This window comes from Lontra canadensis, unplaced genomic scaffold, assembly GCF_010015895.1.
Source record: "Lontra canadensis isolate GAN:19392208 unplaced genomic scaffold, GSC_riverotter_1.0 scaffold88, whole genome shotgun sequence".
Lineage (NCBI taxonomy): Eukaryota > Metazoa > Chordata > Mammalia > Carnivora > Mustelidae > Lontra > Lontra canadensis.
In genome coordinates this window covers 8,355,281-8,380,000 of record NW_022631082.1, presented here as the reverse complement: position 1 = coordinate 8,380,000, position 24,720 = coordinate 8,355,281, and the positions used below count along the sequence as shown (strand labels likewise).

General features: G+C 38.1%; 2 pseudogenes; both read left to right on the top strand.

Moving 5' to 3' along the window:
* The first annotated feature begins 14,529 nt into the window (after nucleotides 1-14,529).
* On the top strand, nucleotides 14,530-16,895 carry LOC116882859 (annotated as a pseudogene).
* A 6,132-nt stretch (nucleotides 16,896-23,027) lies between these two features.
* LOC116882858 lies at nucleotides 23,028-23,974 on the top strand (annotated as a pseudogene).
* The last annotated feature ends 746 nt before the right edge of the window (nucleotides 23,975-24,720 follow it).

Below are 24,720 nucleotides of genomic sequence, written 5' to 3'. Positions count from 1 at the left end.
GAGAAATTGGACATATTTCTTAGAAATCGTAATTCATTAAAATTAACCCAAAAAAGGTATAGAAAATTTACAGCCCTATAATTTTTAACAGCTTTATGGAGGTATAACTGACAAATAAAATGTGTATATATCTAACATATACAATGTATAGGTATACATTGTGGGAATACATTGTGAAATGATCACCACAATCAAGCTAATTAACATACACATAACTCACATTGTTCTTTTTTCCTTGGTGAAAAAAATCATTGTCTCCTCTATGAGCAAATTTCTAGAACACAATTCAGTATTGTTAACTATACTTGCCATGCTGTACATTAGATCACCAGGATTTACTCATCCACATAACTGAAGCTGTATAAACTTCAATAAGAATTTCTCTTTTGCCCCTCCCTCTAACCCCTGCTAACCACTTGCCTACTGCCTGTTTCTCAGAGATCAAAATTTTTAAATTCCACGTATAAGTGAAATCATACAGTATCTGTCTTTCTGTGTCTGGCTTACTTCACTTAGCATATTGTCCTCCAGGTTCACAAATGTTGTTAAAAATAAAAGGATTTCCTTCAACTCTAAAGCTGAACAATATTCCATTATGTGTGTGGGGGGGGTGGTGTGTGTACAAACAATTATACATATATATTTTTATGTATCCGTATTTTCTTTATCCATTTATCAATCGATGGACACATGGTTGTTTACATATCTCCATTATTGTGAGTCATGCTGCAATAAACATGGCAGTACAAATACCTCTTTGAGATACTGACTTAATTTCCTTTGGATACATATGCAAAAATTAGATTGCTGAATTGTATGGTAGCTATACATTTTTCAAATTTCTATGCAGTTTTCCATAAAACCTGTACCAATTTATATTCCCACCAGTAGTGCACCAGGGTTCTTTTTTCTCTGAATCCTAGCCAACACATGTTATCATATGTATTTTTTTATTTTTATTTTTTTAATATCTTTTCAGTGTTCCAGAATCCATTGTTTATGCAACACACCCAGTTCCATGCAATACATGCCCTCCATAATACCCACCACCAGGCTCACCCAACCTCCCACCTCCCTCTTCTCCAAAACCCTCAGTTTGTTTCTCAGAGTCCACAGTCTCTAATGGTTCATCTCCCCCTTCAATTTCCCCCAACTCCCTTCTCCTCTCCAGCTCCCTAAGTCCTCCATGTTATACCTTATGACCCACAAATAAGTGAAACCATATGATAATTGACTCTCTCTTCTTGACTTATTTCACTCAGCATAATCCGCTCCAGTCCCATCCTTGTTGATACAAAAGTTGGGTATTCATCCTTTCTGATGGAGGCATAATACTATAAGTATATATGGACCATATCTTCTCTATCCATTCATCTGTTGAAGGGCATCTTGGCTATTTCCACAATTTGGCTATTATGGACATTGCTGCTATGAACATTATGGTGCATATGGCCCTTCTTTTCACTATATCTGTGGAAGATATCTCTCTTAACTAAAAAGAAAGCAAAGTGTCTATATGGATATAGGACCAATGAAATTAAATTAATGCAATTCACATTTAGTATGCCTGATCTAAATCATTTCCAAGTACCAATTTTGTATTCAAAAGAACATCCAAAGAACAAACAAAGCCCAAAATGAATAAAGTAAAGGAAATAATAAAGATCAGAGCAGAAATACATGGCACAGAGACTAAGAAAATCAATGGAAAAGGTTCAATGCAACCAAGACCTGGTTCTTGGAAAAGTTATGAACTTTAGATGAATTGGACCACCCTCTAAAGAAAAATGATGAAATTTAATTAAAACGGAAATTTTCAGAAAAGCAAAGAGAAATGACACAAATAAAACAAAAAATGAGAAAGGAGAAGTAACAACTGATGCCACAGAAATAGAAACAACTATGAGATTACCATGCAAAATTGTATGCCAAAAAAACTGGATAACATAGAACAATGGATAAAGTCCTAGAAACATATAATCTTCCAAAACAGAAACAGGAAGAAATAGAAAATCTCAACAGATCAATTATAAGTAGTAAAATTGAATTGGTAATCAAAACCACAATCAAATCCACACAGTAGTGCAAGTTTAAGGCCAGATAGATTCACAGGGGACTTCTACCAGACATTTAAAGAAGAATTAATACCTACTGATGTCAAAACTTCCCAAAAAATAGAGGAAGGAAAGTTTATGAATATATTAGGAAACAAACTGAGGGTTGCTCAGGGGTGTTAGGGGAAGGTTAGGGTGGCTGGTTTATGAACATTGGGGAGGGTATGTGCTATGGTGTGTGCTGTGAATTGTGTAACACTGATGATTCACAGACCTGTACCCCTGAAGTAAATAATCCATTATATGTTAATTAAGAAAAGCAAATATATTGTATAAGGCCAGCCTTACCCTGATAGCAGAATCGGACTAAGAGACCTCAAAAAAAGAAAACTATAGACCAACATCCCTGATGAAGATGCAAAAATCCTCAACAAAATTTTAGCAAACCACATACATTACATTAGAAGGAATCTTCACCATGGTCAGTTGGGATTTATTTCAAGAATGCAAGAATGTTACAATATTTGTGAACCAATCAGTTTTGTATATCATATCAACACAATGAAGGCTGAAAAGCATATGATAATCTCAATAGATTTAGAAAAAGCATTGGAGAAGATTTAACTTTCATTCATGATAAAAAAAAAAGAACTGTCAACAAAGTACAGATAGATAGAACATACCTCAACAAAAAAGGCCTTATATGATAAACCCACAGCTAACAACCTGCATAATGGTGAAAAACTGAGACCTTTTCCCATAATATCAAGGATGAGACAAATATGTCCTCTCTCACCACTTTTATTCATGTGTTACTAGAAGTCCTAGCCATGAAAATCAGACAAGAAAAAGGAAAACGGGGTATCCACATTTGGAAAAAAAGAAGTAAAACTGTCACTATTTGCACATGACATGATTATTATGCATTGAAAATCCTAAAGACCCTACAAAGAAACTATTAGAAGTAATAAAAGAGTTCAGTAAAATACAAGTTACAAAATCAATACCCAGAATTCAGTAATATTTTATACAGTAACAATGAAGTAATAAGGAGAAAAATAATTTTAAAAACACCATTTACAATTGCACCAACGAAAATAAAATATTTAGGAATAAATTTAACCAAAGAGTTCAAAGACCTATACTCCAAAAACTATGACATACTAATGAAAGAAACTGAAGGTGACATGAACAAGAAGACAGGGAAAGGAATACCATGCTCACTAATTGAAAGAATTAATATTAATTCTTAATTAATTTAATATAATATTAACATAATTATTAATAATTAATATTGTGAAAATGTTCATATTACCCAAAGCAATCTACAGATTTAATGCAATCTCTATCAGAATACCAATAGTGGTTTTCATCAAACAAGAACAAATACTAAAATTTGTATGGAACCTCAAGAAAACCCTGAATAGCCAAAGCAGTTCTGAGAAAGAACAGAGCCATAACAATACCAGATTCCAAGATCTACTACAAAGCTTAAGAATGCTTGGATCAACCAGGAGATCAAAGAAGAACTGAAACAATTCATGGTAACCAATGAGAATGAAGACCCTTTGGTCCAAAACCAATGGGATACAGCAAAGGTGGTCCTAAGGGGGAAATACATAGCCATCCAAGCCTCCCTCAAAATAATTGAAAAATCCAGAAAACAGCAGTTGTCTCTACACCTTAAAGAAACTCCACACATAAGAAGGGAAATCATCAAGATTAGAGCAGAGATCAATGAGGTAGAAACCAGAGATATAGTAGAACGTATCAATGAAACTAGAAGCTGTTTTTTTTAATTAAATTTTATTTTTTATAAACATATATTTCTCCCCCAGGGGTACAAGTCTGTGAATCGCCAGGTTTACACACTTCACCGCACTCACCATAGCACATACCCTCCCCAATGTCCATAATAACCCCACCCCCACTCTACCAACCCCCCTCCCCCCAGCAACCCTCAGTTTGTTTTGTGAGATTAAGAGTCACTTATGGTTTATCTCCCTCCCAATCCCATCTTGCTTCATTTACTCTTCTCCTACCCCCTTAACCCCCATGTTGCATCTCCTCTCCCTCATATCAGGGAGATCATATGATAGTTGTCTTTCTCTGATTGACTTATTTCGCTAAGCATGATACCCTCTAGTTCCATCCACGTCATCGCAAATGGCAAGATTTCATTTCTTTTGATGGCTGCATAGTATTCCATTGTGTATATATACCACATCTTCTTTATACATTCGTCTGTTGATGGACATCTAGGTTCTTTCCATAGTTTGGCTATTGTAGACATTGCTGCTATAAACATTCGGGTGCATGTGCCCCTTCGGATCACTACGTTTGTATCTTTAGGGTAAATACCCAGCAGTGCAATTGCTGGGTCATAGGGTAGTTCTATTTTCAACATTTTGAGGAACCTCCATGCTGTTTTCCAGAGTGGTTGCACCAGCTTGCATTCCCACCAACAGTGTAGGAGGGTTCCCCTTTCTCCGCATCCTCGCCAGCATCTGTCGTTTCCTGACTTGTTAATTTTAGCCATTCTGGCTGGTGTGAGGTGGTATCTCATTGTGGTTTTGATTTGTATTTCCCTGATGCCGAGTGATATGGAGCACTTTTTCATGTGTCTGTTGGCCATCTGGATGTCTTCTTTGCAGAAATGTCTGTTCATGTCTTCTGCCCATTTCTTGATTGGATTATTCGTTCTTTGGGTGTTGAGTTTGCTAAGTTCTTTATAGATTCTGGACACTAGCCCTTTATCTGATATGTTGTTTGCAAATATCTTCTCCCATTCTGTCAGTTGTCTTTTGGTTTTGTTAACTGTTTCCTTTGCTGTGCAAAAGCTTTTGATCTTGATAAAATACCAATAGTTCATTTTTGCCCTTGCTTCCCTTGCCTTTGGCGATGTTCCTAGGAAGATGTTGCTGCGGCTGAGGTCGAAGAGGTCGCTGCCTGTGTTCTCCTCAAGGTTTTTGATGGATTCCTTTCTCACATTGAGGTCCTTCATCCATCTTTGAGTCTATTTCCGTGTGTGGTGTAAGGAAATGATCCAATTTCATTTTTCTGCATGTGGCTATCCAATTTTCCCAACACCATTTATTGAAGAGGCTGTCTTTTTTCCATTTGACATTCTTTCCTGCTTTGTCGAAGATTAGTTGACCATAGAGTTGAGGGTCTATTTTTGGGCTCTCTATTCTGTTCCATTGATCTATGTGTCTTTTTTTGTGCCAGTACCATGCTGTCTTGATGATGACAGCTTTGTAGTAGAGCTTGAAGTCTGGAATTGTGATGCCACCAACTTTGGCTTTCTTTTTTAATATTCCTTTGGCTATTCGAGGTCTTTTCTGGTTCCATATAAATTTTAGGATTATTTGTTCCATTTCCTTGAAAAAAATGGATGGTACTTTGATAGGAATTGCATTAAATGTGTAGATTGCTTTAGGTAGCATAGACATTTTCACAATATTTATTCTTCCAATCCAGGAGCATGGAACATTTTTCCATTTCTTTGTGTCTTCCTCCATTTCTTTTATGAGTACTTTATAGTTTTCTGTGTATAGATTCTTAGTCTCTTTGGTTAGGTTTATTCCTAGGTATCTTATAGTTTTGGGTGCAATTGTAAATGGGATTGACTCTTTCATTTCTCTTTCTTCTGTCTTGTTGTTGGTGTAGAGAAATGCAACTGATTTCTGTGCATTGATTTTATATCCTGACACTTTACTGAATTCCTATACAAGTTCTAGCAGTTTTGGAGTGGAATCTTTTGGCTTTTCCACATATAGTATCATATCATCTGCGAAGAGTGATAGTTTGACTTCTTCTTTGCCGATTTGGATGCCTTTAATTTCTTTTTGTTGTCTGATTGCTGAGGCTAGGACTTCTAGTACTATGAATAGCAGTGGTGATAACGGACATCCCTGCCGTGTTCCTGACCTTAGCGGAAATGCTTTCAGTTTTTCTCCATTGAGAATGATATTTGCGATGGGTTTTTCATAGATGGCTTTGATAATATTGAGGTATGTGCCCTCTATCCCTACACTTAGAAGAGTTTTGATCAGGAAGGGATGCTGTACTTTATCAAATGCTTTTTCAAAATCTATGCAGAGTATCATATGGTTCTTGTTCTTTCTTTTATTAATGTGTTGTATCACATTGATTGATTTGAGGATGTTGAACTAACCCTGCAGCGCTGGAATAAATCCCACTTGGTCGTGGTGAATAATCCTTTTAATGTACTGTTGAATCCTATTGGCTAGTATTTTGGTGAGAATTTTTGCATCTGTGTTCATCAAGGATATTGGTCTGTAGTTCTCTTTTTTGATGGGATCCTTGTCTGGTTTTGGGATCAAGGTGATGCTGGCCTCATAAAATGAGTTTGGGAGGTTTCCTTCCATTTCTATTTTTTGGAACAGTTTCAGGAGAATAGGAATTAGTTCTTCCTTAAATGTTTGGTAGAATTCCCCTAGGAAGCAGTCTGGCCCTGGACTTTTGTTTATTTGGAGATTTTTGATGACTGTTTCAATCTCCTTACTGGTTATGAGTCTGTTCAGGCTTTCTATTTCTTCCTGGTTCAGTTGTGGTAGTTTATATGTCTCTAGGAATGCATCCATTTCTTCCAGATTGTCAAATTTGTTGGCATAGAGTTGCTCATAATATGTTCTTATAATTGTCTGTATTTCTTTGGTGTTAATTGTGATCTCTCCTCTTTCATTCATGATTTTATTGATTTGGGTCCTTTCTCTTTTCTTTTTGATAAGTCTGGCCAGGGGTTTATCAATCTTAATAATTCTTTCAAAGAACGAGCTCCTACTTTCGTTGATTTGTTCTATTGTTTTTTTTATTTCTATTTCATTGATTTCTGCTCTGATCTTTATGATTTCTCTTCTCCTGCTGGGTTTAGGGTTTCTTTCTTGTTCTTTCTCCAGCTCATTTAGGTGTAGGGTTAGGTTGTGTACCTGAGACCTTTCTTGTTTCTTGAGAAAGGCTTGTACCGCTATATATTTTCCTCTCAGGACTGCCTTTGTTGTGTCCCACAGATTTTAAACCGTTGTATTTTCATTATCATTTGTTTCCATGAATTTTTTCAATTCTTTAATTTCCTGGTTGACCCATTCATTCTTTAGAAGGATGCTTTTTAGTCTCCATGTATTTGGGTTTTTTCCAAATTTCCTCTTGTGATTGAGTTCTAGCTTCAGAGCATTGTGGTCTGAAAATATGCAGGGAATGATCCCAATCTTTTGATACCGGTTGAGACCTGATTTAGGACCGAGGATGTGATCTATTCTGGAGAATGTAACATGGGCACTAGAGAAGAATGTGTATTCTGTTGCTTTGGGATGAAATGTTCTGAATATATCTGTGATGTCCATCTGGTCCAGTGTGTCATTTAAGGCCTTTATTTCCTTGTTGATCTTTTGCTTGGATGATCTGTCCATTTCAGTGAGGGGGGTGTTAAAGTCCCCTACTATTATTGTATTATTGTTGATGTGTTTCTTTGATTTTGTTATTAATTGGTTTATATAGTTGGCTGCTCCCATGTTAGGGGCATAGATATTTACAATTGTTAGATCTTCTTGTTGGACAGATCCTTTGAGTATGATATAGTCTCCTTCCTCATCTCTTATTATAGTCTTTGGCTTAAAATCTAATTGATCTGATATAAGGATTGCCACTCCTGCTTTCTTCTGATGTCCATTAGCATGGTAAATTCTTTTCTACCCCCTCACTTTAAATCTGAAGGTGTCTTTGGGTTTAAAATGAGTTTCTTGTAGGCAACATATAGATGGGTTTTGTTTTTTTTATCCATTCTGATACCCTGTGTCTTTTGATTGGGGCATTTAGCCCATTAACATTCAGGGTAACTATTGAGAGATATGAATTTAGTGCCATTGTATTGCCTGTAAGGTGACTGTTACTGTATATTGTTTCTGTTCCTTTCTGATCTACTACTTTTAGGTTCTCTCTTTGCTTAGAGGACCCCTTTCAATATTTTCTGTAGAGCTGGTTTGGTGTTTGCAAATTCTTTCAGTTTTTGTTTGTCCTGGAAGCTTTTAATCTCTCCATCTATTTTCAATGATAGCCTAGCTGGGTATAGTATTCTTGGCTGCATGTTTTTCTCGTTTAGTACTCTGAATATATCATGCCAGCTCTTTCTGGACTGCCAGGTCTCTGTGGATACGTCTGCTGCCAATCTAATATTTTTACCATTGTACGTTACAGACTTCTTTTCCCGGGCTGCTTTCAGGATTTTCTCTTTGTCACTAAGACTTGTAAATTTGACTATTAGGTGATGGGGTGTGGACCTATTCTTATTGATTTTGAGGGGTGTTCTCTGAACCTCCTGGATTTTGATGCTTGTTCCCTTTGCCATATTGGGGAAATTCTCTCCAATAATTCTCTCCAATATACCTTCTGCTCCCCTCTCTCTCTCTTCTTCTTCTGGAATCCCAATTATTCTAATGTTGTCACTTATCTCTCAAATTCTGCCCTCGTGGTCCAGTAGCTGTTTGTCCCTCTTTTGCTCAGCTTCTTTATTCTCTGTCATTTGGTCTTCTATATCGCTAATTCTTTCTTCTGCCTCATTTATCCTACCAGTGAGAGCCTCCATTTTTGATTGCACCTCATTAATAGCTTTTTTGATTTCAACTTGATTAGATTTTAGTTCTTTTATTTCTCCAGAAAGGCCTTTTATATCTCCCGAGAGGTTTTCTCTAATATCTTCCATGCCTTTTTCGAGCCCGGCTAGAACCTTGAGAATCGTCATTCTGAACTTTAGATCTGACATATTACCAATGTCTGTATTGATTAGGTCCCTAGCCTTTGGTACTGCCTCTTGTTCTTTTTTTTTTTTTGTGGTGAATTTTTCCGCCTTGTCATTTTGTCCAGATAAGAGTATATGAAGGAACAAGTAAAATACTAAAAGGGTGGCAACAAGCCCAGGAAAATATGCTTTAGCCAAATCAGAAGCGATCCCAAATCATGAGGTGGGGGGAAGGGGATATAAAGAGGTTCAGAAAGAAAAAAAGAAAAAAGAAACAAATAAAAAAAGAAAACCAATAATGAAAAAATATAAAAAGGAAAAAATATATATATATACATTAGATAAACTAGTTAAAAAACGTTAAAAAAGAAAAGGGTAGAAGTTAAAAAAATTTAGCAGAAGAAGAAAAAAAAATTGAAAAAGAAAAAAAAATTAAATTAACTGCTAGGCTAAAGAATCATGGGGAGAAAGCCATGAGTTCCGTGCTTTGCTTTCTCCTCCTCTGGAATTCTGCTGCTCTCCTTGGTATTGAAACTGCACTCCTTGGTAGGTGAACTTGGTCCTGGCTGGGTTTCTTGTTGATCTTCTGGGGGAGGGGCCTGTTGTAGTGATTCTCATGTGTATTTGCCCCAGGCGGAGTTGCACCGCCCTTACCAGGGGCCGGGCTGAGTAATCCGCTAGGGTTTGCTTTCGGGAGCTTTTGTGCCCTGAGCGCTCTCCGTAGAGTTCCGGAGGACAGGAATGAAGATGGCGGCCTCCCAATCTCTGGCCCGGAGGAGCCGAGAGTCTGGGGCCCCACTCCTCAGTGGGCCCTCAGAGAACAGCGCACAATTGCTCCCGTCACCCTGGCCTCCGGCCGCGCTCCGAGCTGACTGAGCCTGCGAGCAGTTCAAGGTAAACCCGAGCTTAGAGCTCAAACCTTGACTCTGTCTCTTTAGCCGGCTTCCCCGTTTTAATACCTGTAAGCTCTGCAACACTCAGACACCCCCGATCCTTCTGTGACCCTGCGGGACCTGAGGTCACGCTGACCCCACGTGCACTTCACCCCAGTTAAGCCTCTGGAGCGAAGTCCCTCAGCGGAACAGACTTTTAAAAGTCCTGATTTTGTGCTCCGGGAGCCGGCTCCTCCCCTCGCGGTCTATCTTCCTGTTGCTTTGGATTCACTTCTCCGCCAGTCCTACCTTTCAGAAAGTGGTTGATTTTCTGTTTCTAGAATTGCTGTTCTTCTCTTCAATCTCCCGTTGGATTTGTAGGTGTTTGCAATCTTTAGATAAGCTATCTAGCTGATCTCCCGCTACCTGAAGTAGTCTCAACCTGCTACTTCTCCGCCATCTTGACTCCTCCCCTAGAAGCTGGTTTTTTGAAAGAATCAATAAGATCGATAAACCATTGGCCACACTAATCCAAAAGAAAAGAGAGAAAGCCCAAATTCATAAAATTGTGAATGAAAAGGGAGAGATCACAACTAACACCAAGGAAGTAGAAACAATCATCAGAAGTTATTATCGACAGTTATATGCCAATAAGCTAAGCAACCTAGATGAAATGGATGCATTCCTGGAAAACTATAAACTCCCAAAATTGAACCAGGAAGAAACTGATAACCTGAATAGTCCGATATCTAGTAATGAGATTGAAGCAGTGATCAAAAACCTCCCAAAAAAGAAGAGCCCAGGACCTGACAAATTCCCTGGGGAATTCTACCAAACTTTCAAAGAAGAAATAACACCTATTCTCCTGAAGCTGTTTCAAAAAATTGAAGCAGAAGGAAAACTTCCAGACTCTTTCTATGAAGCCAGCATTACCCTGATCCCCAAACCAGGCAAAGACCCTACCAAAAAGGATAATTTCAGACCAAAATCCCTGATGAATATGGATGCTAAGATTCTCAACAAGATCCTAGCAAATAGGATCCAACAGCACATTCAAAAGATTATCCACCATGACCAGGTGGGACTCATTCCTGGGCTACAAGGATGGTTCAACATTTGCAGATCAATCAATGTGACAGAACAAATTAATAAGAGAAGAGAGAAGAACCACATGGTCCTCTCAATTGATGCAGAAAAAGCATTTGACAAAATCCAGCATCCGTTCCTGATTAAAACGCTTCAAAGTCTAGGGATAGAGGGAACATTCCTGAACTTCCTAAAATCTATCTATGAAAGAACCACAGCAAATATCATCCTCAATGGGAAAAAGCTTGCAGCTTTCTCTTTGAGATCAGGAACACAACAAGGATGCCCACTCTCATCACTCCTGTTCAACATAGTGTTAGAAGTCCTAGCAACAGCAATCAGACAACAAAGACAAATAAAAGGCATCCAAATTGGCAATGAAGAAGTCAAACTCTCTCTCTTCGCAGATGACATGATTCTTTATATGGAAAACCCAAAAGACTCCACCCCAAACTACGAGAACTCATACAACAATTCAGCAACATGGCAGGATACAAAGTCAATGTACAGAAATCAGTGGCTTTGATATACACTAACAATGAAAATACAGAAAGGTAAATTAGAGAGTCAATTCCATCTACTATAGCACCAAGAACCATAAGATACCTGGGAATAAACCTAACCAAAGAGGTAGATGATCTGTACTCAAGGACTACAGAATGCTCATGAAAGAAATTGAAGAAGACACGAAAAGATGGAAGAGCTCTTGGATCGGAAGAATAAACATTGTTAAAATGTCTATACTGCCTAGAGCAATCTATACTTTTAATGCCATTCCAATCAAAATTACACTGGTATTTTTCAAAGAGCTGGAGCAAATAATCCAAAAATTTGTATGGAATCAGAAGAGACCCCGAATCACTAAGGAAATGTTGAAAAACAAAAATAAAACTGGGAGCATCACGTTACCTGATTTCAAGCTTTACTACAAAGCTGTGATCACCAAGACAGCATGGTACTGCCATAAAAACAGACACATAGACCAGTGGAATAGAGTAAAGAGTCTAGATATGGACCCTCAACTCTACGGTCAAATAATATTCAACAAAACAGGAAAAAATATACAGTGGAAAAAAGACAGTCTCTTCAATAAATGGTGCTGGGAAAACTGGACAGCTAAACATAGAAGAATGAAACTCGACCATTTTCTTACACCGTACACAAAGATAAACTCAAAATGGATAAAAGACCTCAATGTGAGACAGGAATCCATCAGAATCCTAGAGGAGAACATAGGCAGTAACCTCTTCAATATCAGCCATAGCAACTTGTCTCAAGATATGTCTCCAAAGGAAAAGGAAACAAAAGTGAAAATGAATTTTTGGGACTTCAAGATCAAAAGCTTCTGCACAGAAAAGGAAACAGTCAAGAAAACAAAGAGGCAACCCACGGAATGGGAGAAGATATTTGCAAATGACAGTACAGACAAAAGGTTGATATCCAGGATCTATAAAGAACACCTCCAACTCAACACACACAAAAGAGATACTCATGTCAAAAAATGGGCATAAGATATGAACAGACACTTCTCCAGTGAAGACATACAAATAGCTATCAGACACATGGAAAAATGTTCATCATCACTAGCCATCAGGGAGATTCAAATTAAAACCACATTGAGAAATCACCTCACACCAGTTAGAATGGCCAAAATTAGCAAGATAGGAAACAACATGTGTTGGAGGGGATGTGGAGAAAGGGGAACCCTCTTCCACTGTTGGTGGGAATGCAAGTTGGTGCAGCACTTTGGAGAACAGTGTGGAGATTCCTCAAGAAATTAAATATAGAACTTCCCTATGACCCTGCAATTGCACTACTGGGTATTTACCCCCAAAGATACAGATGGAGTGAAAAGAAGGGCCATCTGTACCCCAATGTTTATAGCAGCAATGGCCACAGTCGCCAAATTGTGGAAACAACCAAGATGCCCTTCAACAGACAAATGGATAAGGAAGATGTGGTCCATATACACTATGGAGCATTATGCCTCCATCAGAAAGGATGAATACCCAACTTTTGTAGCAACATGGAAGAGACTGGAAGAGATTATGCTGAGTGAAATAAGTGAAGCAGAGAGAGTCGATTTTCATATGGTTTTACCCCTTTGTGGAGCATAACAAATAGTATGGAGGACAAGGGGAGATGGAGAGGAGAAGGGAGTTGAGGGAAATTGGACAGGAGGTGAACCATGAGAGACTATGGACTCTGAAAACAATGAGGGTTTTGAAGAGGCGCGTGGTGGGAGGTTGGGGGAACCAGGTGGTGGGTATTAGAGAGCATACGGATTGCATAGAGCACTGGGTGTGGTGCAAAAACAGTGAATACTGTTACACTGTAAAGAAATAAAAAATTAAAAAATTTTAAAAAAAAGTTGTAGTAAACAAAACAGCATGGGACTGGCACAAAAATAGAAACAATGGAACAGACTAGAGATCCCAGATAGAAGCCCATGTTTGGTGGGTATTATGGAGGGCACGTATTGCATGGAGCACTGGGTGTGGTGCATAAACAATTAATTCTGGAACAGTGAAAAGAAATTATAAAAAAATGAAGCTCATGATTATATGGTCAATTAGTCTATGACAACAGAGGCAAGAATATGGGGAGAAGACCACCTTTTTACTAAATGGTGTTGGGACAATTGGGTAGCTACATAAAAAATGGAATTGGACCACTCTCTAATTACATACACATACATAAACTCAAAATGGATTAAAGATCTAAATGTGAGACATGAAAACATAAAATCCTAGAAGAAAGCAAAAGCAGTAATTTCTTTGAATCGACCACAGCAACATTTTTCTAGATAAGTCTCTTAAGGTTATGGAAACAAAAGCAAAAATTAACCATTGGGACAACATCAAAATTAAATGCCCTTACATAGCAAAGGAAACAATAAAACAAAAAGACAAGCTACTGAATGGGAGAAGATATTTGCAAATGATATCTCTGATAAAGAGTTAATATCTAGAATGTATAAAGAACTCACAAAACCCAATAAAAATAAAACCTCATAAAAATATAATTAAAAAATGGGCAGTGAATTTGAGAAGACATTTCTCTAAGGAAGACATACATATAGACAATAGACACATGAAAAGATGTTCAACATCACTCATCCTGAGGGAAATGCAAATCAAAACCACAATGAGAGATCACTTCATACTTGTCAAAATGGCTAAAATCAGCAATACAATAAACAACAGGTGCTGTGAAGAGTGTGGAGAAAGGGGAGTCCTCCTGCACTGCTCTTGTGAATTTATACTAGTGCAGTCTCTCAGAAAACATTATGGGCATGCCTCACAAAGTTAAAAATAGAACTACCATTAGATCCAATGATTCCATGACTGTTTTCAAAGAAAACAAAAACAATAAGTTGAGAATAAAGTATATGTAACCCTATGTTTACTTATTTATAAGCCAAGATATGGAAGATATGGAAGAAACCTAAATGTCTATCAATAGGTGAATGGTTAAGGAAAATGTGGTACACCCCCCCAACACATAGAAATATTTCTCAGCCATAGCAAATAATGAGATCATGCCATTTGAGACAACATCGATGGACCTAGAGGATATTATGCTAAGTGAAATAAGTCAGGCTGAGAAAGACAAATACCTATGATTCCCCTTATTAGTGGAATCTGAAAAATATAATGAGCAAAAAACAGAATCAGACCTATAAATACAGAGAACAAACTGATGGTTTTTAGAGAGAGGAGTGTGGTGGGATGGGCAGAGTGGGTAAAAGAGACACGGAATGGAAGGAATAACTCATGAGAGTAAAAGGCAAAGCATAAGGAATGTAGTCAATGATACTGTAACAGCTATGTACAGATGGTAGCTACACTTGGGGTGAACATAACATAGTGTATAAACTTGTCAAATCCCTCCCTTGTATATTTGAAACTAGTGTGACAATGTGTGTCAGCTATACTCAAATATACACAACAAAAACAAGAAAAAACAGGACGTACACTTTCCCATGAGAAAGGAATGTTATGAATAGCCTACCTGGGTATATAGTCAGAAAACAAACAAACAAACAAACAAACAAAAACATGTCTTCTGGGGTAACAGTCAGGTTGATGAGATACTGAAATGGGATTGGTTCAGAATTTTGCACATTTCATGTCTGAAGAGAATTCCTACTCCTTACTACATCTCAGTTTTCTTGCTTATCTCCTCAGAGCATCATTGCAAGGACCCTCTCCTCCTTATGTATGCTCACCTCTCTGGTTCTGCTTTAGTCCAACATTAGCCTTTCCTCTTTTTTGTGAAGCACTTCCTGAGGCAGCCACACACAGTGAGAAGAGCCTTGACTTGGAGTCATTAAATGTGCAGAATTTGGAATCCTAACCTTAAAAGTAAACCATGCCCTAATATAACATCAGTGTAATAAGCTAATTTATTTACTTTTAAAAATGATGCTTAAACATATTCTACTCAAAGATTAAAGACGGAAGAATGGCAGGCTTTCCAATTACATAGAATAGTGTCACAAAATGAACATGCAAAATAATGTAATCTGGTCATGTAAGCAGTGCAAATTATTGTGAAAGTCATAGATATTTGCTTTGAAAAAGTAAAGGTAGGATTCATACACAGTGTTTGGAATAATGAAGACCAAAGTATGCAAATTGTTGCCTCCAAAAAGATGAAGAAAATAGCCCTAATTATCAAGACCCTATTTTTGCCTACATATGAAGTAAGGTTGTTTGAGGGAAGATGTAGAGGAAAATAAAAGTGAAGTGATAAAAGGTGAAGGACTGAAAGCCAGAGATGACCTAGACCAGTACTATTCAGTCATGATTGAACAGGGGAATTCCCAGGATCTTGTCACAATGTCGATTCAGATTCAGCAGGTCTGAATGTGTCCAGGAACTCTGCATTCAAAGAAGCTCTGGGCAATGCTGCTCTCTCTGGTTCATGGACCATACTGAGTAGCTGAGCTATAATGGGCACAACTGCCTTAGAACCAAGACTACATTTCCAGATAGTAGTGGCAGAAGAGGGAAGGATGGAAGCATTTCAAATTCCCCAACTGAGGCAATTATAACAGGGTAATACATTATTAATCCATTTGCTGAAAGTTAAAGGCAAATACATTTCTGTTCTGTCAATGTGATGGTAATTGAATGTTGATTTTTTTTCCTTGTTCCTTCTAGTCATTCCACCCACAAGGAATCAGGAAATCAAACCCATGCTTCAGCATTTCTCCTTCTGGAGTTTTCAGTGACATTGGAGGTTCAGTTTATGCTCTTTGGGCTGTTCCTGTTCATGTACTTAGTCATGTTCACTGGGAACCTACTCATCATCCTGGCCATCTGCTCAGACCACCACCTCCACACACCCATGTACTTCTTCCTCTCCAACTTGTCCTCTGCTGACATCTGTTTCACTTCTACCACTGTCCCTAAGATGCTGCTTACATCTTAGCTCACAGCAAAGCCAAAACATATGATGACTCAGCCAGACATTTTTTTTTGCATGTGAGTTTGGATGCCTTGCTCCTGATCATGATGTCCTATGACTACCATGTGGCCATCTGACAACCCCCTGCACCACCAGGTCATCATGAACCCCCATCTCTGTGGGCTGCTGGCTTTGCAGTACTGGTGTCACATGCTCCCTGCTGAAGACCTTGACACTTTTGAGGCTGTCCTTCTGCACAATCATGGAAATATGACAGTTTTTTGTGATCTTCCTGAAATCCTGAAGCTTGCCTGTTCTGAGACCCTCATCAATAACATAGTGTTGTATTCTGCAACTTGTGTTCTGGCCATGATTCCTTTCTAAGGAATACTTTTTTTTTACAATCAAATTGTTTCTTCCATACCCAGTACTTCCTCAGCTGCAGGAAAATACAAAGCCATTTCTAGATGCAGGTCTCACCTCTCAGTGGTCTCCTTGTTCTATGGCACTGGCCTTGGAGTGGACCTAAGTTATACAGCAACTTCATCTACAAGAATGAGTCTGGTGACCTCGGTGATGTACACCATTGTCATCCCCATGAAGAACCCTTTCATCTACAGCACGAGGAACAGGAAAGTGAAGGGGGCCTTGAATAGGCTCCTTGATAGGATGTTTCCTCTCAGTATCAGAACTATTATAGGACTCTCCTGAGTAACTGGGCCTCCAGAGATCCTGGCTTTCTTCATCTAATATTTTTATTTTTTCTCCAGGTGTACACATTGTAAAGCAGTTCTAGTCAAGGAAGGCTATTTTTCTTCAGGTTATAACCTGAGTTCCTGTTTTGACTTTATAACCAGTCATTTCACTTGGTGTGAATACACGCTGGTATTTTCTCGGTAATCTTTGGTAATGGCTTGGATTTCTTAAAACAATAAGTCAAATCTCATGTATTTTATATATATACTGAGTGAAGGATATGTGCCTATTTTGGAAATGTCCTAAAAACTCATTTACAGAGATGTTTTCTCCAGTCATGTGAATCAACTCAAAAATTTGCCTCCCTCCCTTTATTGACTCCCCTGATATGATTCACTTTCCTTCCAGTGACATCAATTTTACTAAATTTCTCAGCTGTCCACAATATAGATTCCTTAAAGTTCAGAACTGTCTCTTACCTATCTTTGAAAGTGCAGTGCCTAGTACAGTTCTCAGTATGGAGTTTATGTTCAGTGAGAATTTGTTGAGTGAAAAATGGATGGGTGGGTTGTTAAATACAGTCAGTACCAGAAAAAAAATGCACAGATTTAATGAAATCTTTTGAACTAGAAAAGAAATTTGTTGGGGTTATGTTTTGTTTTGTTTTGTTTTAAGATTTTATTTATTTATTTGAGAGAGATACTGCACACGGTGGAGGAGAGGAAGAGGGAGGAGCAGACTACCTGCTAAGCAGGACCTCCACAGGGCCCTGTATCATATTGTGAGCTGAATGCAGAGGTTTAACTGACTGAGCCACCCAGATGCCCAAGTAATTTGGTTATTGATATGGATCTTGATAACAGAAAATAATGATAGCAGTCTTCCAGCACTGCTTAAAGTGTTTATACACATTTTTTCATGTAAGTTTTCCAAAAATACTCATGTGATTAGTATCATTCCCTGTTTATTATGGAGGGGAAGGTAGAGCTTATGGTATGTAGCTGACTCACTGAAGGTCAAGGCTGTGGTGAAAAGGCTCACACCTTCTGAGGTCTATGGAGGGCTGCCTGATTCTGAGGCTCTCTCAGGCATCAGGTTATGTTGCCTCCAGTCAAATCTTATTATAACAGTTTAATGCCTAAAATATAAATGCCCACTTCTAGAAGTCAGCACTCCAGCTAAGAAGTGTCCTGTCCCTGGGGGGCTGCAGCCTTAGAAATAAATCACAGCCTACAGTGAGACTGATTAAGGTTTCCTTAATATTATAATTTCACTTCATTGGGTTGTTACAAAGTTTAGTACATCAGCATGTATTCTTCCTATGTTTTTGGTTTCCATGCTTAGATCTTTTTGCATCTTAGGTATTTTTATTCTAATTGCTTTAAAATATCTTTTTTCATGTCTACATTTTATTTTTTGTAATATGGATATCTGTTCTATGTATTTTCTATAGTTTTACGCTTCTTTCTGTTCAGTCATCTCTCACCAAAATAAAACTAGGAGGAGGAATGCCCAACAGAAGAAAAATACAGAGGATGGACCTTCTGCAACAGAGTTAACAGCTATCAACATAGACAATATGTCAGAAAGAGAATTCAGGCTAACAATTATCCAGGCAATAGCTAGGTTGGAGAAAGCCACGGATGAACAAATGGAATTGATTAGGGCCGAGCTAAAAGCGACCAGACAGGATGTTCACAATGTTAGGGCAGAGCTAAAAGCTACCAGAGCTGAGGTTCACAATGCTCTCAATGAGTTCCCATCTAATCTAAATTCTCTCAAAGCTGGGGTAACTGAGACAGAAGATAGAATTAGTGATCTGGAGGACAAACAGAGAGAAAGGATCAAGAGGAAGCCTGGAACAAACAGCTTAGAAACCTTGAAAACAGAATCAGGGAAATAAATGACGCCATGAAATGTTCCAAAGTCAGAATTATTGGAATCTTTTAAAATTTTCTTAGAATTTACATCAGCGATATTCCAGCCCAGCAAACTAGAAATATATGGAAACCATGCCCTAGAATCCATCAATTATATTCTCAGTTCTTTTTTCCCCATTATGTTGTGTTAGTCACCATACAGTATATCATTAGATTTTGATGTAGTGACCCATGATTCATTGTTTGTGTATAACACCCAGTTCTCCAATATTTGTCCCTTCCTTACTATCTGTAACCAAGCTCACCTCTCCCTCCACCCATCTCCCTTCTAAAATCCTTAGTTTGATTCCCAGAGTCAATAGTTTCTCATGGTTCATCTCCTCCTCTGATTTCTCCCCCTTCATTTTTCTCTTCCTTCTTTTTTTTATCATTTTTTTAATTTATTTTCAACATAACAGTATTCACTGTTTTTGTACCACACACAGTGCTCCATGCAATCCATGCCCTCTCTAATACCCACCACCTGGTTCCCCCAACCTCCCACCCCCCCACCTCTTCAAACCCTTCAGATTGTTTATCAGAGTCCACAGTCTCTCATTGTTCACCTTCCCTTCCAATTTCCCCCAACTCCCTTCTCCTAACTCCCCATGTCCTCCATGCTATTTGTTATGTTCCACAAACAAGTGAAACCATATGATAATTGACTCTCTCTGCTTCACTTATTTCACTCAGCATAATCTCTTCCAGTCCCGTCCATGTTGCTACAAAAGTTGGGGATTCATCCTTTCTGATGGAGGCATAATACTCCATAGTGTATATGGACCACAACTTCCTTATCCATTCGTCCGTTGAAGGGCATCTTGGTTCTTTCCACAGTTTGGCGACCGTGGCCATTGCTGCTATAAACATTGGGGTACAGATGGCCCTTCTTTTCACTCCATCTGTATCTTTGGGGTAAACACCCAGTAGTGCAATGGCAGGGTCATAGGGAAGCTCTATTTTTAATTTCTTGAGGAATCTCCACACTGTTCTCCAAAGAGGCTGCACCAACTTGCATTCCCACCAACAGTGGAAGAGGGTTCCCCTTTCTCCACATCCCCTCCAACACATGTTGTTTCCTGTCTTGCTAATTTTGGCCATTCTAACTGGTGTAAGGTGATTTCTCAATGTGGTTTTAATATGAATCTCCCTGATGGCTAGTGATAATGAACATTTTTTCATGTGTCTGATAGCCATTTGTATGTCTTCGTTGGAGAAGTGTCTGTTCATATCTTATGCCCATTTTTTGACATGAGTATCTCTTTTGTGTGTGTTGAGTTGGAGGAGTTCTTTATAGATCCTGGATATCAACCTTTTGTCTGTACTGTCATTTGCAAATATCTTCTCCCATTCCGTGGGTTGCCTCTTTGTTTTGTTGACTGTTTCCTTTGCTGTGCAGAAGCTTTTGGTTTTGATGAAGTCCCAAAAGTTTATTTTGGCTTTTGTTTCCTTTGCCTTTGGAGACATATCTTGAAAGAAGTTGCTGTAGCTGATATCGAAGAGCTTACTGCCTATGTTCTCCTCTAGGATTCTGATGGATTCCTGTCTCACATTGAGGTCTTTTATCCATTTTGAGTTTATCTTTGTGTATGGTGTAAGAGAATGGTCGAGTTTCATTCTTTTACATGTAGCTCTCCAGTTTACCCAGCACCATTTATTGAAGAGACTTTTTTCCACTGTATATTTTTTCCTGTTTTGTCGAAGATTTCTTTATAATTTGACTTATGCTCACCTTTTCTTCCTAAACAAATATGAATTCATACATCTTTATATAAGATGAAATTATAATGTTAGATAATGCTTCATCCCCACTTTTAAAAAAAATTTTATTTTATTTCATTTTATTTTTCAGTGTTCCAAGATTCATTGTTTATGCACCACACCCAGTGCTCAATGCAATACATGCCCTCCTTAATACACACCACCGGGCTCACCCACCCTCCCACGCCCCCTCCCCTCTAAAACCCTCAGTTTGTTTCCTGGAGTCCACAGTCCCTCATTCTTCATTTCCCCTCTGATTTCCTCCAATTCACTTTTCCTTTCCTTCTCCTAATGTCCTCTGTTTTATTCCTTATGCTCCACAAGTAAGTGGAACCATATGATAATGGACTTTCTCTGCTTGACTTATTTCACTCAGCATAATCTCCTCCAGTCCCGTCCATGTTGATATAAATGTTGGGTATGCATCATTTCTGATGGCTGTGTAACATTCCATTGTATAAATGGACCATATCCTCCCCACTTTTTAAAAGACTTTTTGTTATACTCTTTTTTTTCTAAATTTTTTAAAAATAATCTCTACCCCTACATGGGACTCAAATTCATAACCTCAAAATCAAAAGCCACATGCTCTACCATTGAGACAGCCACCCCCCACCGTTTTCAAGTCTTTAGCACTTTAATTGTCGAGTTAGTGACCCATGTTGATGTCATTATATTAATAATATTTGGTGACCCCTTATAAAGTTAATTTTAGATTGTCTTTATGTTTCAGACTCTTATTTGAGATAGCTCCATACCTAATCTATTCTCATTCCTATTGCTATTCTTTGTTCCATAAGCAGTTAGTTTCTTTTTAAAACTTACATTCTATATTATGCACACACAAATATTCATACACTTTTATACAAGTTCTTACATATAATCTTATGCTCATTGTAAATAGTCTTTAACTCTGGTACAAAGTTTTTTGGTTTTGTTTGTTTTTGTTTTTGGTAGCTTTTTCCCTCTGTAGTACCTTACAGTTTTGTCTGCATCAACCAGTATAATGATAATTCATTATTTCAGTGATTGCATAATATTTCAGGGTGTGGCTGAGTCATTCACAATTTTGAGGATTTTTCATATTCTTTATCATTAAATTACTATTATATCAACTATATAAAAATATTTTGAGATTGAGTTAAAATGCTGATTCTCCACTGGGGGCAATTTTCTCCTCCCAGGGACATTGAGCAATGTCTAGACACTTTAGACTATTAGATAGGGAATGTGTCACTAGATACCATGCATGCTCCAAATCTAAGCATCTTATAGTACTTAAGATTGTATCCTCTAGATTCATCCATGTTGTTGCAAATGGCAATATCTCATTTGTACCTCTTAATACCCAATATCTACTCCCTCAGCACCTACCCTCTGGTAAGTACCAGTTTTTTCTTTGTATTTGTCTGTTCATTTGCTCTGTTTTTTAGATTACACATATAAACGAGATCATATGGTATTTGTCTTTGTCTGATTTATTTCACTTAATATACCTCTGGATCCATCCATGTTTTTTCTAAAAGCAAGATCTCATTCTTTTATATGGCTGTATTCTGCTGTATGTATACATACAAACCAATCATCTTTATCCATTCATCTGTCACTGGACCCTTGGCTGCTTCCATATCTTGGTTATTGTAAACAATGCTGCAATAAACATTGGGTGTATATATATTTTCAAATTAGTGTTTTTGTCTTCTTTGGGAAGCAGAATTACTTGACCAGGAGGTGGTTTGACTTTTAATTTTTTGAGGAATCTCCATACTGTTTTCCACAGTAGCTGAACCAGTTTGCATTCCCACCAACAGTGCACGAGTGTTCCCTCTTCTCCACATCTTTACCAACACTTGTTACTTCTTATCTTTTGTATTAGTCATTCTGACTGGTGTGAGGTGATAGTCTCAATCTTTTGGATGTCATGTAAATGCAATTATTTTATTTCCTTTTCAGATGTTCACTGTTCATATGTAGAAATGCAACTGATTTTTTGAGGGTTGGCTTTGTATCCAGTGACTTGGCTAATTAGTTTATTAGTTCTATTCGTGTTTTTGTGGCAACTTTAGGATTCTCTACATATAAGATCATACTGTCTGCACACACAAGTTTATTTCTTCCTTTCCATTTTGGATACCTTTTATTTATTTTTCCTTAATTGCTCTGGGAAGAAGTTTCAGTTTTATGTTGATTTGAACTTGTGAAACTGAGCATCCTTGTCTTGTTCCTGATCAAAGAGGAAAAATGTTCACTGTATTCCCATCGAGTATCATGTTTGTTGTGGGTTTTCATAAATGGCTTTATGTTGAGATAGTTTCCTTCTGTTCCTAATTTTTAGTGTTTTTATCATGTTCCATACCTAAATAGAAACAGTAATTTCTTGAGTGCTGAAAATAATAATGCACCTGCCAGGTTAATAATGCATGATTGTGTCATGTTCTTTGTCTATTTTTCTGGTCACATCAATGACATGGAACTAGAGAATGATACACAAATTTCAGAAATTCTTCTTCTGGGACCTTCAGAGGAACCAAATTTGCAGTCCTTACTCTTCGGGCTTTTCCTCTCCATGTACCTGGTCACCATACTTGGGAACCAGCTTATCATCCTGGTGATCAGCTCTGACTCCCACCTCCACAAACCCATGTACTTCTTCCTTATCAACTTGTCCTTTGTAGGCATCTGTTTCACCTCCACCTCCATCTTCAAGATGCTGTGGAACATCCGGAGTCAGAGCCAAGTCATAACTTATGAAGGCTGCATCATGCCGATGAATGTTCTCATATCTTTTGTAGGCTTGAACAACTTCCTTCTGCTTGTGATGGCCTATGACCATTTTGTGACCATCTGTCGCCCCCTACACTACATGGTCATCATGAACCCTCAGCTCTGTGGACTGCTGGTTCTGGTGTCCTGGATCATAAGCATCCTTCATTCTTTGATAGAAAACTTAATGGTGTTGTGGCTGTCTTTCTGCACAGTCTTGGAAATTCCCCATTTCTTCTGTGAACTCAATAAGATGATCCAACTTGTCTGTTCTGATACCTTTCTGAATAAAGTGGTGATTTATTTTGCAGCTATCCTGCTGGGTGGTGGTCCTCTTGCTGGGATTCTTTACTCTTATTTTAAGATAGTTTCCTCCATATATCAGATCTCAACAGCTGAAAGTACAAAGCATTTTCCACCTTTGCATCTCACCCTTCAGCTGTCTCTTTATTTTATTGTTTGAGCCTGGGAGTGTACCTTAGCTCTGCTGCTACCCAGACCCAGAGTCCCCATTCAAGTGCAGTGGCCTCAGTGATATACACAGTGGTCACTCTCGCACTGAACCTCTTCATCTACAGCCTAAGGAACAAAGACATAAACTAGGCTCTAAATGTACTTTTCAGGGTGAAGTCATTAAAGGGCCATTTTTAAAGAAATACCTGTGATTTCAGCCTTAATGCTTAACAGCCAGAAATTGTGATTCGTTAATCAGATCCTGAAAGATGAACTTAATCCCTCTATTTATATCCTAGAGTCTCAAATTTTTCTGAAGTTCAACTGCTTTATTAAACTTTCTGCTCTTTATGATAGCCAACAATTTTTCCTGTTGTTTTCTTAATTTCCGAAGTTGGTTCAACCTTGAATCAGAAACAATTTAGGGATTCATACATGCCTCATAGGGTGATAAACTGTTATAGTTTGATGAAATAAACTACATTTGGCAACTGAGGCCATTTTTATAATATTATTGTAGAGGAAATTATGAGATCACAGTTTTTCACTCTCTGTCTCCCATTCCTTTCTACTATATTACCTTAAATGTTTTTCCTGATAATATAGACTTTAACCTACTAGTTTGTTTTGTAGCTAGTCATGGGGCTTCATGATTCTCAAGAGGATCTTGTTCTCTTATTAGCTCAGCATACACAGTATCTCAGGCACAGAATAATAAGACAAAAAAATGCTTATGCAAACACCCCTCAAGTGGCACCTGGGTGGCTCAGTCATGATTCTGGGGTCCTGGGATCGAGTCCCACATCGGACTCCCCCTGCTCTGTGGGGAGCCTGTTTCTCCCTCTCTTTCTGCCTGCTATTCCCCATCTTGTGCTCTCTCTCTCTCTCTGTGTCAAATAAATAAATAAATAAAATCTTAAAAGCAAACAAACAAAAACAGCCTT